Source organism: Hippocampus bargibanti, linkage group LG11 (assembly GCF_051943395.1).
Source record: "Hippocampus bargibanti isolate YZ-2025 linkage group LG11, ASM5194339v1, whole genome shotgun sequence".
Classification (NCBI taxonomy): Eukaryota; Metazoa; Chordata; class Actinopteri; order Syngnathiformes; family Syngnathidae; genus Hippocampus; species Hippocampus bargibanti.
The window spans coordinates 22570822-22590035 of record NC_142744.1 but is presented as its reverse complement, the minus strand read 5'-3'; the positions used below and the strand labels follow the sequence as shown (position 1 = coordinate 22590035).

Sequence of the window (19214 nt, the reverse complement as noted above, 5' to 3'; positions counted from 1 at the left end):
CGCTGCAGAGTCGTTGGCTGGAACAGACGTTGAGTCAGGTGGGACCGGGGGGCGGAGGGAGGGAGGGTGGGGGTCCTCATGCGCAGGAACCTGTCTCTTGGTATCCGGTGCTGGTGGAGTGATTGCTGATGGAGATTCAGGAGCGGTGATGGTGGTGGTGCAGGTCAAGTGTTCTCCTGATAATATTCAATCCTTGATGACATGTGGAGGAACGGAACCATATAAGAGGGGTGTAGCTGGTATAGCTGAAACTTCTTAAGGTGCTGTCTGTTCCTGAGTGTCACTCTTCCTGAGCTATCCACTCTGATGGCGTATTGATGGAATGAGCCACCACGACCCCAGTACGGTCCCAGCGTCTCAGGTGTTTTCCTACCAGATCCTGTAGGTACACGTGGTCACCAACTGTCAGTGGTGTGAATTGTCTGGTGTGCAGGGTCCACTTCTTGCACTCTCTTGAGTGACGCTTGGCCAGGGCAACCTCTCGATTTCTCATGGGCTCTTGCCATGTGTTATGAGGGCTGTATTTCCCTAATGGAAAAAGAATTGTGTCTCTGATTGGCCTGTCGAAGAGGACCATCACAGGTGAAGTCTGAGTTTCTGGATCTAGTGAATTCATGTAGATCAACACAGCCTTTTGAAACTCATCGACCTGGAGCGAGCCATCGGGGCCTGTGTTGTCCATCAACATCCTCTTGACGCTTTTCACTGTGACTTCGGCTCTACAATTGGTATGGGGGTTGGCGACAGAAGTAAGACGATGGCATACTCCCCAAGATGTCAAAAAAGTATGAGTCTTGCTGGCAGTGAATCGGGGTCCTCCGTCTGACGTTAGTTCCGCCGGGATGCCGAATGTGGTGAAGGAATCATGACGGTTTCTGACAGGGACCTCTGTTCCATGGTTAGATCTAAACACCATAGGCAATTCGAATACCGATCCACCAAGACCAAATACTCTGTGTTGTTGAAGAGGAAATAGTCAGAGTACACCTTCTGGAATGGGTAGTCTGGAGGTTCAATAACACTTGACGGGTGCATTGAGTTGTATTTGGCAATCATGTGGCACTGCATACACTACTCCCATGTCCTGGTGATGTCTGGCCAGAAGACGGAGTCTGCATCCCGTTGGCACGTGGCATTGACACCCTAGTGGGCTGAATTGAGTGAGGACAAGATATTCTTTCTTAGACTCCGCGGGATAATGATCCTGTGGCCCATGAGGATAACACCATCCAGGCATCATAAGAGGCCGTCAGCATAGCGGCGAAATGGACGAAGGTCCGGTGGAAGGTCTTGGCATCTCAGCAGCAGTACCTGTTGCAAAATAACTTAAGCTGTGAAAGGGCTTGTTCTGAGGAAGTTGCTTCCCTCACCATATCCCATGACCATGTCTGAGATTGACTGTAGTGTGACAGAAACTCCTGCGAGTGCAGCACTGCCATCTGCCATATCCATGTTGGCTGTGCTATCAATGTCATTGACAGGAAAGGATCCAAGGGGGGCTGGGAATTGCTCGACCCCAGAGGCGGGAGGGGGGTAGCTACAGCATACTAGTCAACTTGGATTAGCTTCCAGTCCATTTGAGACAGGATTTCAAAATTTGTCTGAAAAAAAATCCAAGTAGTATGTGGCCAAGCACCTTCCCATCTCGTTGACTTATTGACACCGTATTAACGCTTTATTCAAAACCACTTGATTCTGATAGCCTAAATAAAATTCACAGATTCTAAAGTATTTTCTATTGGGGATCGAATGCTTTGGAATGCCCTTAACTAGATAAATACAGCAGTTACTTCAGTTGAAAGGTTTCAAACGCATCTTAAGATTCATTTGTTTACTCTTGCATTTTGTTGAACTATGTTACCCGTTTGCACGGCTGCTTCTTCCGTTCATTCTTCACCCTGCTTCTTGATCTGGAGAGGAAGCCTGGTGACAATGACTCAACTGAATGTCACTGTATGGATTCTGGACCAATTGTTATGGACACGGGTTCGTCAGCAGGACACACTTCGTATCTTTTCAAATGCAGCAATTGCGTTTCAGATGTAATAGTTTTGTTAGAATTGTGAAAGACAGGTGGCATTGGAGGGCTTCTCCAAGGTTTGCTGGTCGGTCACCATTTGGTCTAAGATCTAAAAAAATGACTAACAATATCAATATGTTTTCATTTTTCAGAGGCATTTTATCCAATATAAAACATCACATCTGTATCAGAGTGGTCTGGTTGGATATCTGGGGTGCTCCAGTTTCCCCCAGTATTGATTTGGTCCGGGGATATCGAAGATTTTTCCATTTAGAAGTTTTTAAAAAATGATGAACAATACCACCATGTTCACATGCGTTGGAGTCAGAAAAGAGTTCAAATGTCAGTTTTCAGAGGCCCTTTATTTCAAAATTGCTCACCCGCAGGAAAAATATCCTGTGACTGTAAAGTGTCCTTGAGAACTTTGAAAGGCGCTTACAAATGAAATGTATTATTATTATTAAAATAAAAAATCAGATCTGTATCGGGGTGGTCTGGTTGGATTGCTGCGGTGCTCTCGTTTCCTCCAGTGTTGATTTGGTCTAAGGATATCAAATACAGTAAAGTCTCGTTATATCGATATCGGATATATCGATAGTCCCGGTTATATCGATACTATTTCTATGCACGCACGGAGAAAATTACATGCAAACAGGGTCGGATATATCGATAGTCCCGGTTATATCGATATTTTTTCGGACTCCCTTGGATATCGATATAACGAGACTTTACTGTATTTTCCAATTTAGTTTTTGAAATTTGATGAATAATACCAGTTTGTTTTCACTTTTCAGAGGACTTTTATTTCAAAATAAAACATCAGATCTGGATAAGAGTTGTCTGGTTCAGGGGTCGGCAACCTTTACGACTCAAAGAGCCATTTGGACCCATTTCCCACAGAAAACACTGGGTGCCACAAAATCCTTTTGACATTTAAAATGAAGACAACACTGCATATTTTCATCATCGTTTTTTACCTTTATATAAGCATAAACAAACTATAGTGTGTTGCATTTATGAATCAATGAACTGTTACAGAGAAGCGAAATTACATTTCTGCACGCAACAAAAACATTTTAAACTCCGAAAAAAATATGTTGGGTTGAAGATTACTTTCAAATATAATACTCAATGTCTATTTGAAAAAAACAAGAATACAGTAAAGTCTCGTTATATCGATATTCAAGGGAGTCCGAAAAAATATCGATATAACCGGGACTATCGATATATCCGACCCTGTTTGCATGTAATTTTCTCCGTGCGTACATAGAAATAGTATCGATATAACCGGGACTATCGATATATCCGATATCGATATAACGAGACTTTACTGTATTTGCAAAATGCCAAATACAATATTTATCACCTGGTTAATGTGATTTCTGCTCCTGCACCTCAGCGCACAGCCTCGGCACATCAGGGCTGTATGACGTTACATTCATCTTCACACAGGACTGTAAGCTGTCGTCTGTCAGGCGTGAGCGATGTCTGTTTTTAAGGCGAACGAATCTGCCCACGTATCATTAAACGTTCTGTTTTCTTCAGACACTTTTCTTTTCTTAGATTTATCCATAGTTGGCCTACCTGGGGGTCGAAAAATTCAAGAAATCGTGCGCAATTTGGCGGTTGTGACCGGATATACGTCCAATGTCAATGGTTGTGACGTATATTATGAGCAACAAAAAATGAATACGTTTTATTTTGTATTATTTATAATCACCATAATCTTCAAATTTAGAATTAAATTTTAAAAACAAACGAACTAAAATAATATACATTGAATTAAATACTCATTTATTTTCTAAAGCCGCAGGGAGCCGCAGCAGGGGAGGTGAAAGAGCCACATGCGGCTCCGGATCAACATTGGGGAAAACTAGAGCACTATTCAACCAGACTCTGACGCCGTGTGAGGCTGGAGGGCTCGGGGCGTTAACGCATGCAAATTATTTAACATCGGGTAACGCTTATGAATGCCTGCTGACCAATTATCCGTCGTTAACCACACCCGCCTTTTCCAATGCCGATACTAAACACCATTTAATTCCCACGGTTGGCCCGCCAGTTTTTGCCCGCGCTCGTCGCCTCGACGCGGCAAAATTGGCAATGGCGAAAGGGGAGTTCGCGACGATGGAGCGCTTGGGCATCGTGAGGCGTTCCAACAGCCCGTGGGCCTCACCATTACACATGGTGCCCAAAAGTGACGGTTCTTGGCGGCCGTGCGGTGATTTTTGTCGGCTGAATAACATAACCACACATGACCGTTACCCCATCCCGCACATTCAAGATTTTTCCGCACGTTTGGCCGGCGCTGTGATCTTTTCAAAAGTAGATCTAGTTCGCGGTTATCACCAGGTGCCGGTACGGGCGGAGGATGTGCCCAAAACAGCGGTGATTACCCCCTTTGGCCTCTATGAATTTCTCCGCATGCCTTTTGGCCTGAAGGGGGCGGCACAGACCTTCCAAAGACTGATGGACTCAGTCTTGCGAGGTCTTGATTTTGTATTTGTCTATCTAGACGACATCCTTGTGGCCAGCCCTTCACCAGAGGAACACCTGTCGCACTTAACCGAAGTTTTCAAGCGCCTTGATTCGCACGGACTTATAGTTAACCCTGTTAAGTGCCAATTTGGTCTGTCCAAGATCGATTTCTTGGGGCATCGCATTTCTCCACAGGGCGCCATCCCCTTACCCGCCAAAGTGCAAGCAGTGGTGGATTTCCCCCGCCCGGCCACAGTTAAGGCTTTGCAGGAGTTTTTGGGCATGATCAATTTTTACAACCGGTTTCTTCCTCACGCAGCCGACCTCCTACAACCCCTCTACGGCGCCTTGAGAAAAAAGAAGGCTAACGACCCCGTCGAGTGGGCACCGCAATGAGAACAATCCTTCCAACGGGCCAAGGAAGCTCTTGCGGGTGCAACTCTTCTGGTCCACCCAATCTCAACCGCACAGGTGGCTTTGACTACCGACGCGTCTGATGTTGCCGTAGGGGCGGTGGTTGAGCAGTTTGTAGAGAACGAATGGCAGCCCCTTGCATTTTTCAGTCGGAAGCTGCAAGATAACGAACGCAAGTACAGTGTTTTCGACAGAGAGTTGTTAGCACTCTATCTTGCAACGCGCCATTTTCGTTTCCTCCTCGAGGGGCGCCGGTTTACCGCATATGTGGATCACAAACCACTCACATTCGCCATGTCAAAGGTGACTGAACCGTGGTCGGCCCGACAGCAACGGCATTTGGCAGCCATTTCTGAATTCACAACAGACATTCAGCACGTGGCCGGCAAATGTAACCCTGTGGCCGATTGCTTGTCACGCGCGATTGTGTGTCCAGTCCAGCTCGGGGTGAATTTTTCAGAGATGGCCACCGCCCAATCTGAGGATCTGGACATCCACGAACTCAAAGCAGCAGGCACAGCCCTGAAACTTGAGAAGGTGGCACTGTGTGAAGGGGGTCCCGCTCTCCTCTGCGATGTGTCTACGGGTCGCACTCGTCCCGTGGTTCCGCAGGAGTGGCGTCGGCGAATTTTTGATTCCATTCATTCCCTCTCACACCCTGGCGTCCGGGCGTCAGTCAAATTACTTGGGGCCAAGTTTGTCTGGCCTGGGTTACGAAAGGACGTCAGGAAGTGGGCAGCTGCATGCGTGGCATGTCAGTGCGCCAAAGTCCACAGGCACACCCGAGCAAACCTGGAAACTTTTCCAATTCCGGACAGGAGATTTGACCACGTCCATGTGGATCTGGTCGGGCCCCTCCCTCCTTCGCAGGGTTGCACACATCTCCTCACCATGGTCGATCGAACCACTAGGTGGCCGGAAGCAGTCCCCCTGTCCTCCACAACCTCGGCAGATATTGCCCGCGCATTTCTGTCGTCCTGGGTCGCACGTTTCGGCACGCCATCCGATATCACTTCGGACAGAGGCCCCCAGTTTGTGTCCGAGCTCTGGTCGGCCATGGCGCAGTCCTTGGGTGTGCAGGTACACCGCACTATGGCCTACCACGAACGCTTCCACCGGTCACTGAAAGCCGTGCTACGGGCCGCGCTGTCGGACGGTAACTGGGTCGACCAGCTTCCGTGGGTCCTGCTCGGGTTACGTTCGGCCCCTAAAGAAGACCTTAACGCCGCCCCCGCAGAGTTAGTGCTCGGTCAACCACTCCGCGTTCCTGGTGAATTTCTGCCTGAAGCTTCGGGTGCACCTTCATTCCCCCTTTTGCCAGCAGAGCCCGTGACTCCAGCACCAATTCACCACTGCGTCCCCACAATATTTGTTCCGTCTGCACTTAGGTCAGCCCGTTTCGTCTTTGTGCGTCACGATGCCCACCGCTCTCCCCTCCGACCGCCGTACGACGGCCCGTTTAGAGTGCTCGAACACGATGAAAAGAGTTTTGTGCTCGATATGGGTGGGCGGAGGGAGGGCTTTCAATAGACAGGCTCAAACCGGCTCATTTAGTTGCAGGCGAGGACGTTTCGCCGGCCCAGGCCCCACGTCGCGGACGCCCTCCGAAACCTCCAGCCTCACCGCGGCATGCCAGGGTTGAGTGTCGTTCCCCCACTGAGGTCTCGCCCGAATCACCTTCACCACCGAATGACGGACTGCGTAGTCGTTGGGGCAGGCTGGTTAAGCCCCCTGCAAAATTTTCACCTTGACCTTCCTTCTGGGTGTTCTGGGGGGGAGGGGCTGTGTGGCAGGCACTAGGACCAGGCATCTCACCCAGCAGGTGCAGAGGAGGGGGCGGTTCATGTTGCATATATTACACTGCTTTTGCTGTTCAGTTCAGATCCACTTGTTAGCCGTTGGAATAAACACGTCTCTACATATTCATCGTGTGTGCTCATTCCTCAACGGCTACAGTATCACATTTTATTTTCCCATAGGAAACCATTAAAATGGGAATAATCCATTCCCGGGTTTCCATAAAATATACTTTTCAACTAAATAAGCCTTAAAACTACACACAACATACTTTATTATATAATAAAGTGCTATTGTATTGTAATGAAAGAAATACACTGCACTGTATAATAAAGTCACTTTATTTACATTTGTGATGGTCATTGATGGCTTGATGGAATGGTGTTGGAGGTCGAAGGTCAGAGGGAATTGCTGTTTGGAAAGAGAGGCACACTACATGAGGACTGTAACTATGCTGTAAAATAAAGTTTTATTTACCTTTTTGATGGTCGTTGATGGCTTATGGAAGGAGGGTCACCTTACATAAGGACTGTTGGTAACTTAACCTCTGGTGTGGCTTCTCTTCTTTGCTTCTTTGGAGACTCATAATTTTTGCTGATTAAAAACCTCTTAATTGACACCTGTTGCTTTCTGACTTGTAAGGTCTTACGAAGCTGAGGCATCACATTATCGTTCATCATGTTGATGATTGTCATAGCCACAGTCTTTTCTGGATGGAACTGTTCGGTAAAAGCATGCACATCATTCCACTTTGCCAACATTGCCTTTATGAGCTCACTTGATGCTGGAGCCATCTCCTCCTCACTGTCAGATGTTCTCGAACCATCCGTTGCTGGCTTTAAAATCCTCAATGAGCGCCGAACTTCTAGGTTGGCGCATGGCGATATCGGCGTGAATTAGCCGTGCTTTCTCGCATAAAATAGCTTTACGCACGCTGTCGCCAGATAGCTGCTTTTCGTTAATCCAAATTAACAGACGTTTTTCAACCCGAGATGTCATTTTGAGAGCACGGAAACACCTTTTGCAACAGACGCACCTTTGATGGCTTCTCTGTTCCGGAGAATGGTAGCAATGGTTGACTTAGCATTGCCGTGCTGGGCCACTAAATCACACAAACGCACACCTCGTTCGTGTTTTTTAATTATCTCCTTCTTCTCAGCGACAGTGATTTTATTTTGTGTCTTCTTGGGCTGAAGACGAGCCTGTGGTGTTTTTTTTTGGTCCCATAATAGTAAAATTATCAGCAAAAAGCTCCAGGGAGGCGATTGACGTGTGCATTCAATGAGAGTAGTGTGGAAAGTAGCGTCGGCTGGAGCGCTGTTTGGTCCTATGCTTCCGTCGAAGATCACTCCGCCAGATCCGAAGGTCGTGTGCTTTGGTGTTCTTCCGTCGAAGATTACTCCACCAGCCGTGGTGGGTGTGTATCACGAAAATAGTGTGGATTTCAAGGTTTAATTTTCAGAAATTTGACGTTCGCAAGATGAAAAGTTCGTCAGATAAGGTGTTCGTAAACTGAGGTCTCACTGTACTCTCAATGCTGTGATTGGCTGCATAGTATCATTGCATTGTGAGATGGGGTGGATACCTGTCACTCACTGAATTACACAGCAAATTGATCCAGAAAAAAAGTTATACTGTCGATCAAATTTATTTCACTGCACAGGTTAGGAATTTGTGTGCGCTGAGAGTGCATAATTGTGCATCTTAGAGGAAACATTGTGTTGAGTGTATGTGTATGTGTGTCTGTGGCAAAGCCATGTTTAGGTAATTTCACTAATTGATGTCACCTGCGAACAAGCTAATCATGTTATACCTGGATAGCCATCAAACTACTATCTTGGTAAACTACTATCTTGGTGACTGTTTAAACGCTAGGACTGCTGCAGGAATGTCCAGCATTACAGGTTATGGGCCCAGTACCACAGGACAAAGGTGGTTCAAGCTTTTATTCGACGGTGATGAGAAAAATTACGAGCTCTGGGAGACGAGGTTCCTGGCGCACATGGAGTTGCGCGGCCTCAGAGACGTTATTTTGGGCGTCCCGGACATAGAGGAGGACGGTGAAGAAGCTCTTGACGAAGATAAGGGTAAGAATGGAGAGGCATATGCAGAGTTGGTGCAATGTCTGGACAATAAGAGCCTATCGCTGGTAATGAGGGAAGCAAAACGCGACGGGAGAAGAGCACTGGAAATTCTCCGTGAGCATTATGCTGGAAAGGCTGGTGAGTTTGTATTATGAACTTTCCTCACTCCAAAAAGGCAGCTATGAAACAGTCACAGACTATGTTATCCGAGCAGAGACTGTATTCACGTCATTAAGGAGAGCAGAAGCGCATATTAGTGATGGACTTCAAATAGCCATGGTGCTAAAAGGGCTTCCTGACTCCTACAAACTGTTTGTTGTGCACGTCACCCAGACTAATGACAGAATGACTTTTGGCGAGTTCAAAACTAAGCTACGAAGTTTTAAGACTACTGAAAAATATGGAAAAGGTGACCAGAGTGCCGACGGAGACAACATGGTGAAAACCAGCGGGACTACAAGACCATATGGGAGAGGGAGAGGAAAGAAAATGGACCTGGCTGATGTCGAATGTTACACCTGCGGTAAAAGAGGGCATATGGCCAGGACATGTTCTCGTGCTTCCCAGGCGAGAAAAGAGGAAAGAAAGTGGGACACACCATACCAAGGCCGTGATGACATGAAGAGAGTAGCTGAGGAGATTGAGTCAGAGTCATCTTTTTTGAGTTATCTTTCTTCTTCAATTTAAGTAACCATCCAACACATGTGGAAACAAGAAGGGCTTCATGGTCAACAGTGGCGCCACAGCACATATGGACGACGCCACAAAGTTCAAACCAGTCGACAATAATTTAAAACCAGAGGACCACATCATTGAGCTCGCAGACGGAACCATGGTGAGCGGGATGGCAAAGATGAGAGGAGAGCCTGAGTTCTACTTGCTGGACAACGAGGGATGACACGTGAAAACGAGACTCAAGCAAGCGCTCTACATCCCATCATTTCCACAGAACATATTTTCTTTCAAAGCAGAAACAGCAAACGGAGCAGAGATCCGCTTCTAAGACGGTGATGACTGGTTAGTCCACAAGGATGGGACCAAATTCAAAATGGATGTGTATGGTAGGATGTGTTACCTTAACACAATGGAAGAGAAAAATGATTGATGAAGCGTATGGTTGTCATGATATCCAAACTTGGCACAATATACTTGGTCATTGTAATTTTGAAGATGTTGCTAAATTAGAAAAGGTGGTTAAATGTTGTCTATAAGAGGGAAACAAGAGCCTAATCAAAACTGTGAAATATGCACACAGGGCAAGCTAACACAGAGCAGGAACAGACAAGCAGATGCTAAAGCTGCAGTTGTGCTACAGCTAGTGCACAAAGACCTGTGCATTCCTACAGAACCGACAGATAGAAATGGCTACAGGTAATCAATAGCATTTACTAATGACCACAGTGGGATGATTTTTCCATATTTTATTAAGGCAAAGGCCGACACGACAAAGGCCACAGAAAAATTCATAGCCGATGTAGCCCCCATATCGAAAAATAAAATGCATATGGTCCGACAACGGCACAGAGTTCTCTGGGCAAGAGTTTCAGTCTTTACTTAGAAAGAATGAGATAAGACACGAGCCAAGTGCACCCTACTTGCCTCACCAAAACTGAACTGCCGAGAGAGGTTGGAGAACGTTATTTGAAATGTCTAGATGCATGTTGTTAGAGAGTAACCTCCCCAAGGAACTATGGACATATGCTGTACAAACGGCCGCTCAAATACACAACAGATGCTACAGTAAGCGGCTACAGCAGACCTTACCGTATTTTTACAGGGAAAACACCTACCCTTTCGAACATGCAGATATTTGGCTGAGAATATTACGTATATAAACAGGACAAAAAGAAGTTAGATTCGAGATGTGAGAAGGGAATTTTCGTAGGTTATGATAAATATAGTCCAGCCTATAGTGTGTACTACCCTGAGACAAGAAAAGTCCTGAGACATAGACTGGTGAAGTTTTTAACGAAAAACAGCAGAGATGGTCAACCTCAAATGGGTTGTGACATGTGGGACGACGTTCAGAGTTACAGTAAAATACCTCCGAAGGTAATCAAGCAGAGTCAAGGTCAACTTAAAGGACAACCGACGTCTCCGGACAAGTTGTGTCCATAATTTGTAAAATGGGTTCAAATGACTTCTACTGAGTGTATTTTAGATTCCACCGCATATAGCTATATTTTACGTTTTAAGACTCGCGCTGAATATTCCAGAAGTCGTTTTTGAGTTGGTGACGAGTCCGTACGTGACTTCACTGAAGGAACGCCCTTGACCGAAAAAAAGGACACATTGTAGCAGTCCTTCTATCACGTCAATGCATTTTGCTGTGCTTGTTTGGTCTGAAAATGTCATGTTGCACCAAAAAGAGCCAGAAGAGGGCAACCAAGCTCCATATAAGGAATTTAGCAGCCTGTAGAAACGGGCTGATTAATTCCTCACAGGGAGCTTGGTCGCCATTTTCTGCCCCTTTTTGGGGACACTACATTGCAGTCCAGATGCCTCAAAATGACACGGAAGGACTTCTCTAATCAATTGCAAACATGTATGCTTTCCTCTTCAGAACTATTTGGATTGGATTTGCCTTTATTCGTCTCCCAGTGGAGAAATTGACATTTCACAGCAGCAACGTTATGAAAGGAATGAAAGTAGAAAAACAAAATACAGGAGCTTCTGGAAAGGCAGCCACTCTCGCGGCGTCAAAAGAACAAAAAAACACGAAATAACAAATAACATGACAATACAAAGAAACAGAGAGTCATTCATTCTGAATCACTTCCTTTGCCTTCTTTGTTACAGGAAGCAGTTCCAGATGAAAGAGGATCAAAGGCTCTCTTCACCTGTGGATCAGGGACATCATGGTGGAATGTTCACGTCGACTACAAGCTAAATGTTAAAAGCAAACACGCAGCTGTAGCATCCATTGATGAAAAGATTGTCTTACATCTCCTGTCCCACGTGAATCCGCTTCAATTCCAAGCTGCGATAGTTCCACATACGCATCGGCGCTCTGCGCTGACGCTCCTTCTTATCGCGGGCTCCTCCCATGCATCCATCCAGCTGCAGACAGTCCAACAGCACCGACCTTTCCGCTGAACAAAGCAGGGCTGTGAAGATGCTGCCCATTACAGCCGCAAAAAAGCACAATGGCAACAGAGCTGTCCAGCAATGATAGTCAAATGGCACCGACATTCCTCCCATTAAAAAAACAGGACTGGCATATTCATGCTGCCGAAAAGGCGTAACCGCTCAGCACAGTCTCCTCCTTGAAGAATGTTGTGGCCAAAAATGCTGAAAAACACACGACGCACAACAACACAAAGTGACAAAAGAAAACACGAAAACAAGACAAAAACAACAAAAAAAGCAAGTCTCATGAGAGCACTTGGTCACGGCTGCCTACTCGGGCGCCATCTTTCTCCTTTTTGAATCATATTCATAACTGGATGTGTAACAAGAAAGGATATTCTCCGAATCTGAAGCCATTGTTTTGATTCTCCAGCAATGCAAGACGTCTTGGCGTGATGTCACAAACTGGGGGCGGGACTTTCTGAAAATGCCCAATTCGCAGCTCAATTTTTTTGTACATTTTGGACACTTTAAGTCATTTTTATTGGTATTTTAGATGCTATAAAACGTTTTTCTGATGTCAGTTAAGAAACAAAAAAGTGATGTTGGTTGTCCATTAAGAAAAGCAAAGAACCGAGTGCTGAAGAGACAGTAGAAACAATGTTCAGACAGAACAGGAAAGGAGGTGTCCTAAAAGACAAAGAAAGGCTCCCCAATATTTAAAGGAGTACATATGTAAAATCGGGTAGCTGTAGCGACACCTGTAGGGAAAAGCCGAAAGGAAAAAAAGAAGACATCTGTAAAATTGGGCGTGATGATGATGACAAAAATTAAAATATTAACTATTTCTACAAGGTGACTTATGGTGTACCGAAAACTTTTTAAGAGGCTATGGAGTGAAAAGTCAAAAATGTGGGCAACTGCAATGGAAGTGGAGATGAAATCTCTGACAGAAAATGAGACTTTCACTCTGACGTCCCTACCAAAGGGCAAACAAGCAGTGGGAGGTCGCTGGGTGTATACAGTGAAAGAGAACCCAGATGGATCTGAGACTTGTAAAGCCAGCTATGTAGCAAAATGATATGGTCAAGTGGAAGGAATTGACTATAGAGAGACATTTTCATCGACAACTAACATGACCTCTATTCGAGCACTGATGCAGGTGGCTGTGCAGGAAGAGCTTACCCTACACCAAAGGGACGTGAGACTGCATATCTCCATGCCACAATGGACTATGAATTATATGTGGAGCGACCTGAAGGTTTTGAGACCAGGTCACAAACAGGAGAACATTTGGTATGTAAGCTCAACAAATCACTGTATGGCTTAAAGCAGTCAGGGCGTAACTGGAACATGTTACTAAACAATCACCTCATAAAGAATGGTTTTATACAAAATGATGCTGATCTTTGTGTCTACTGTAGAGACTCTGAAAATGAGAAAGTCATTCTGTTACTGTGGGTGGATGACTTAATTATAGCGGCGAGTAACGATACCCTAATCAGTGAAGTAAAAGAAATGCTAAAAGGAAGGTTTAAGATGAAATATATGGGTCCACTTAAATACTTCCTATGTATCGATTTTAAGTAGGGGAAAGACAAAATAACTCAAAAGAAACACATTGAGAGGATGTTAAGAAAATTTGCAATGTCTGAGTGCAAAGTAAGAAACACCCCGTTTGAACAAAAGTTAAACTTTGACAGTAAGGGTGAAGTTGTCAACTCATCAGGATACAGAGAGATAGTGGGCAGCTTAATATACATAATGACATGTACCAGACCTGATTTAAGCTGGGTTGTTAGTAAACTCTCACAACACTTAGCAGAACAAATGTGAAGAAAAGTTACAACTTATAAGACAACCGTTGTACTAAGTTCATCCTGTCTACTTGATATCTAATTTAAAGCAGATTCTTTACTTACAGACAGTGTATTATAGGTGTTCAAATCCGTGACACTGACGAAGGCGGAAGTATACGCCGAAACATGTCAGGTATTTGAACACCTATAATACACTGTCTGTAAGTAAAGAATCTGCTTTAAATTATAGGACAACCGACGCCTCCGGACAAGTTGTGTCCATAATTTGTAAAATCGCTTTAAATGACTTCTACTGGCCGTATTTTACAAAGACTCCACCGCATATAGCTATATTTTACGTTTTAAGACTCGCGCTGAATATTCCGGAAGTCTTGTTTTTGAGTTGCTGACGAGTCCTGATGTCACGTCACGGAAGGAACGCCTCTGACCGAGAAAGGACACACTGTTGCAGTCCTTTCATCACATCAATGCATTTTGCGGTCCTTTGTTTGGTCTGAAAACTTCGTGTTGATCATTGTTGATGGCGAAATTAGAAGAAAAACACATAAATAACGCGATGGTGAATCATTGTGTTGCACCGAGGAACTATTTGATATTCGCTGACAAACATTTTTGAGCCCATTTCCACTGAGCTTTGTCGCCATCTTCTGCCTTTTTTGGGTGCGACATTTCCCCCCTCCATGCCTCAAAATGACACGGAATAAATTATTTAATCGATTGCAAATATGTATGCTTTCCTCTTCAGAACTATTTGAATCATATTCATAACTGGATAAGTAACAAGAAAGCATCTTTTCCTAATCTGAAACCATTGTTTTGATTCTCGAGCAAGGCAAGACGTCTTGGCGTGACACCACGAACAAGAGGGCGGGACCTTCTGAAACTGGCCACTTCTGGTTTCAATTTTTTGCAGTTTCATCACACTTTAAGTCATTTTTATTGGTGTTTTGCATTTGACTAAAATATCATCCTGAGGGTTTTGGGTATTTTAGATGCTATAAAATATTTTTCTGATGTCAGTTAGGAAACAAAAATGTGGTGTCGGTTGTCCTTTAAGGGATATAGCGATGCTGATTGGGCTGCCAATATAAACAACAGGAGGAGCACAACTGGATACTGTTTTAGCCTAACTAAGGTCCAACTTTTTCGTGGAAGAGTAGAAAACAGCAAACTGTGGCGTTATCAACCTGCAAATCTGAGTATATGGCACTGGCGGCCACAACTCAAGAAAGTATGTACCTTGTACAATTATTAAAAGGGATGGATAATGGTAACCAGTCAAAATATATGAGGACAATCAGGGGGTAATAGCTTTGTCCAAGAACCCAGTGTGTAGGCAGAGAAGCAAACCCGTAGATATTAAATATCATTTTGTGCGGTCTGCGCACACAGAGGGGAAAATATCTATAAAATATTGTCCGGCAGCAAACATGGTCGCTGATGTTTTTACTAAAGCAGTGACAAAAGTTAAACATGAAAGGTTCAAGGGATATTTGTTTGGAGAGTGATGTGAACTGAGAAATGTGAATCTTTTGAAGTTTGAAGAGTGTTTGCCAATATGTAAAATGTTTTATTTTTGCGACAATGTATTTCTTATTTAAATATTTTTCATGTTTATTGCTACAGGGAGTTGTAAACATGTCTTTGAGTGGGTGTGTTGAGTGTATGTGTATGTCTGTGTGTGTGCGGCAAAGCCATGTTTAGGTAATTTCACTAATTGATGTCACCTGCGAACGAGCTAATCGCGTGATACCCGGGGTTGTAATGCCTTTTTATGAGCATGTGCAGAATAAATGTTTGTTGAGTTCCCAGACCAATGATTGACACAGCTGTGCATCATTATTCTCTCGTGAGTATTAGCCATCGTTAAGGTAAACTACTATCTTGGTGAGTGTTTAAACGCTATGACTGCTGCAGGAATGTCCAGCGCTACACATTGGAGACGTTGCATCTATCGCAGGGGTGTCAAACTCATTTCACATCGTGGGCCACATATGGCCTCGGTAGATGTCAAGTGGGCCGGACCATTAAAATGGTACCATTCATGCTATAAATAACCACAGTGTCATGTCTTTCATTAGTTTTGGTGTCAAGAAGCACAAGAACATTAGGAAAATGATGACATTTAAAGAACATTCCTTGAACACATTTCGTTTCATGAACAAATGTGCAATTTACTTTTATCATTCACATACGTATATGCATTGCAAATGATCCCAATGATTCTACAACAGCACAAAACTTTAACGATACATTGGTTTGGAAAAATATAGTAATGCACTTTGAGATTAAATGAGATTTATAAAGAAAGGAATTTTTAAACAATTGTTTTTGTTCCTGATATTTGGCATCTTTTGGGCTGTACAAGAGCGTCAAAACCAGGTGTCATGTCGTGACTGACACTTTCAGAATGTCATTTAAGTGCCTGTTTGTGAGCTTTGAAAGCATTTTTGTTTTATTGATATCCATTACTGAGATTTGTTCACAAAGGTTGGTTGTTCCAAACATGCACAAAACTTTAGCAGCCAGAGCTGTTAATTTGGGGTACCCTGATAGTAGATACTGCTAAAATTTGTCCAGACCTACAGAGGCAAATTTGCCCTTCAATCTGCATCACATTGCAAAATCAATTATTTCTAGTTGGATTTCAACCGGTAGATCAGAAGCTTTAACTGTGAAAGGTGAGCGAAAATCTGAAAATGCTCAAAAGTTCACCAAATACCTGAAAACGTTTCTTAAACTCCCACAGTAATCCTGCAATCTTGTCTTTGTACCGCTTCACCGCGGTTGAAAAAAAAGACTGCGGTTGGAAAAAAAAACACTGCTGTTTTCTCCTACGTCGATCGAAACAGCAGCACTCTGTCCCCTAGTGGAAAATCCTTGAATTGCACCTTATAAAAATATGAATTCCATCTTGTTTGTGCATTTTTTCCACTTTTAAATTATCCTGCGGGCCTGATCAAACCTCCTTGGGGTCTGGTTCCAGACAACCCTGATCTATAGTAAACATTGCTTGCTTGCTGAAAGGACAATCGACGTCTCCGGACAGGTTGTGGCCATAATTTGTAAAATGGCTTCAAATGACTTCTACTGAGCTTATTCTACAAAGATTCCACCGCATATAATAATAATAATAATAATAATAATAATAATAATAATAATAATAATAATAATATATTTAATTTCAAGCGGCTTTCAAAACACCCAAGGACACTTTACAATAAAAACAATAAAACAAAGCACATAACAATAAAACCATAAGTAAAATGATACATAATAAAGTAGCAGAATGAATTAGACATTGAAAGCAATTTTAAACAAATGGGTTTTGAGGTGGGACTTGAAAATAGGGAGGGAGTCAATATTACGGATGTTGGGTGGATGTGAATTCCAGAGTTTGGGAGCAGAGCGGCTGAAAGCTCTGCATCCCATCGTGGTGAGACGGGCAGAGGGCACATAGAGGTGAAGGGAGGAAGAAGATCTGAGGGACCGAGAGGGAACAGAGATTTGAAGTAGGTCAAATAGATGGGGGGCAAGGTTATGGATGGCTTTGAATGTAAACAGAAGTATTTTGAATTCGATACGATGTTTAACAGGTACCAGTGAAGTTGCTGGAGGACAGGGGTGATGTGGTGAAAGGAGGGGGTTCTAGTGATGATCCAAGCTGAAGAATTTTGGACGAGTTGGAGTTTATGGAGAAATTTCTGATTGATACCGAAGAGAAGTGAGTTACAATAATCGATGCGGGAGGTGACGAGACTGTGGATAAGGATAGCAGCGGAGTGAGGGGTGAGCGAGGGACGGAGACGGTTAATATTACGGAGGTAGAAATAAGCAGACCGAGTTATGTTATTTATATGGGAGTGAAACGATAGTGAGCTATCGAGGATGACACCCAGGCTCTTGACCTGAGGGGAGGGGGACACGGTTGAACTGTCAATGGTGAGAGAGAAACTGTTAGTTTTGTGGAGGGTGGATTTGGTACTGACAAGGAGAAGTTCAGTTTTTTCACTGTTAAGCTTGAGAAAGTTATAGGAAAGCCAGGATTTAATTTCTGATAGACAAAGTAAGAGGGATGAAGGTGGAAGAGAGGCGTCGGGTTTGCTGGAGACGTAGAGTTGGGTGTCATCCGCGAAGCAGTGAAAGTGAATGCCAAACTTACGGAAAATATTGCCAAGAGGAAGTAGTTAGATAATAAAGAGAAGTGGCCCCAGGACAGACCCTTGAGGCACACCAGAGGACACAGCAGAGGACCGTGAGGATAGAGAGATAGGAATGAAACCAGCGAAGTGGGGTGTGGGTGATGCCTACGGTGGAAAGTCTGTCGAGCAGGATAGGGGTGGAAATGGTGTCAAAAGCTGAGGCCAGGTCAAGAAGGATGAGGATGGAGAGTGAACCGGCATCGGCTGCCATAAAAAGATAATTTGTGATTTTTATGAGAGCCAATTCAGTACTGTGGCGGGGGCGGAAACCAGACTGGAATTGTTCGTAGAGGTTATTGTGAGTAGTGTGAGTGTGTGGGCCACAACTGCACAGTCATCTGCATAGAGGAGTTTGACGACTTGCTCTGATCTTTCGTGATTGCCTGGGGCCTCCTAATGTTGAATAGATTTCCATCAAGCCGGAAATCTATGGTAACCCCACTGTTCTTCTTGATCCTCTCATGGAGCAACAGTGTCACACACAGGAGGAAGATGTTGAACAGGACTGGTGCGAGGACACATCCCTGGCATACACCAGGCTGCACCTTGAACGCTTGTGATACATGGCCATGGATAGTCACACCTGATAGTAAACATAAATCTAAATGAAAGACTTCTTTGCTGCTGCTGCTTTTTCTAGTATGGAAGGACATGATTACTCTTCCAGGCGATCGACCACAAGTATACTTTTAATTTCCCACGGCACACCTGACAATATCTCCCAGCACACAGTATGTTGCAGCACAGGGTTTGAAAAACACTGCCAAAGACTACCATTTAGCATTGCTTCAACTCCTGAGGTGTATCACAAAACAATCAACATGATCTATGCTGTGTGTAGTTTTAACGCTTATTTAGTTAATAACTATATTTTATGGAAACCCGGGAACGGATGATTCCCATTTTAATGGTTTCCTATGGGATTTTTTTTTTAGATACACTTTTTGCCTTACATACTCTGTCTGGGAACCAATTAAGTTCGTAAGTTGAGGTCTCACTGTATATATATCCCTAATGTATGGCGGCGCCGGATACTGCTATGATAGGTCCCTACTCTCAGGTTGGGGGGAGCAGAGCACCACTCCCTGTGGCCCCACTGATTGTTCCTACATTACTGACTAACGACTGGCCTGTTTGCCCCACTCCCTCTGCTATCACTTCATCAGCATTACTAATGTTGCCTAACCTATGTTGCCTAAGCAGGCTATTGTACGAACGATCCAAATTGAACCTCACCCCACCATATCGGTTTAATGAAGGATTTAGCTTTTTTATGAAAATTGCTTCTTTTACGCCCCTTTCAAACCATCTATGTTCTTTCGCTAAGATT

General features: G+C 44.1%; 1 protein-coding gene across 2 annotated transcripts in view; it reads right to left on the bottom strand.

Annotated features, from left to right (window-relative positions):
• LOC148891948 (uncharacterized) overlaps positions 1-16836 on the bottom strand; it is a 36870-nt gene extending 20034 nt beyond the window's left edge. Inside the window, exons 1-2 of one of the 2 annotated variants that reach the window (XR_016116361.1) lie at positions 16405-16836; positions 7702-11885 (exon numbers count right to left, since the gene is read on the bottom strand). The gene's annotated coding sequence lies outside the window, so the exon portion shown is untranslated. Of the gene's footprint in view, positions 1-7701; positions 11886-16404 lie in introns of those variants that run through there. The other variant, XM_089007469.1, reaches the window with a different exon arrangement.
• Positions 16837-19214: the final 2378 nt, after the last annotated feature.